Source organism: Penaeus monodon, chromosome 28, assembly GCF_015228065.2.
Source record: "Penaeus monodon isolate SGIC_2016 chromosome 28, NSTDA_Pmon_1, whole genome shotgun sequence".
Classification (NCBI taxonomy): domain Eukaryota; kingdom Metazoa; phylum Arthropoda; class Malacostraca; order Decapoda; family Penaeidae; genus Penaeus; species Penaeus monodon.
Window position 1 is genome coordinate 35,122,486 of NC_051413.1, and position 885 is coordinate 35,123,370.

At 42.0% G+C, this 885-nt stretch overlaps 1 protein-coding gene across 4 annotated transcripts in view; it reads right to left on the bottom strand.

Annotated features, from left to right (window-relative positions):
• The window catches only part of LOC119591555 (heterogeneous nuclear ribonucleoprotein 27C-like), a gene marked incomplete at its 3' end in the record, with an annotated part of 34,524 nt that overhangs the window by 33,145 nt on the left and 494 nt on the right, over positions 1-885 (bottom strand).

Genomic DNA, 885 nt, shown 5'->3' on the forward strand with positions numbered 1-885 from the left:
CGAAGTTCGCCCTTGAAGTTTCTTAGGCCTAGGACAGCACATCTAGAATCAAAGGCATTTTCTTGTATGCTTTAAAATGACAACAGAATTCCAGTAATACATGGTTAATGAATAAACAGGAGTATAACCTGCATATTTTAATTTCTCTTTAATAACCATAAAAATATTATAATGACATTACAACAGAGATTTGTATGATATTTACACAACACTCGTGTTTAACCTACAGTTACCAAGAGTATTTGTTATAAACATTTCAGTAATCTTATTTCTCAGAGCATGGATCCATTTTGTGTTTGTAAACTCAACTTACTGCAAAATATCTACATCAACACCCTTCACATCTTATCTATAATAGAAAACTACTCCACCTTTGACAAAAACTATTTAGTTACAAATTGTTCTCCATATCTTACCCAAGGTAAAAGTGAAGGTAAAATTAAATACTTCTCACAAGCAATTGCACAAAATTCTATGCCAGATCTGAATTCAGTAAATATAATCTGCAATCCATTTTGGTGCTCATGTCATTTTTGGCCTTCCAAAACAACCATCACTTCACATGCTTACAGGGTAAAGCAGCAACTTGTTTTCAATATTTGAAACAAAACCTCGGCGCACGCACTCAAGAGCAACCAAAGCATTCATTCCTGAGCAAACCGTGCATCAAGTTCTGCCGTGCATCTCCTGCCCCCGAAACGCCCTTCCACTGGGCTTCCCTGCTCCCATGCCTTCCGCCCTCGGCCCAAGGCGCCCTGTGCGGGCACCAGGGGGCCGCTGCGTTACAGGGCGAGCTGCCTCCTTCAGGAAGCCCTGCCGGAGGTGATGAGGCCCGAGGAAGCAGGGTCAGAGAAAGCGAAAGCGAGGGATGTGAGCCTGGCCCTT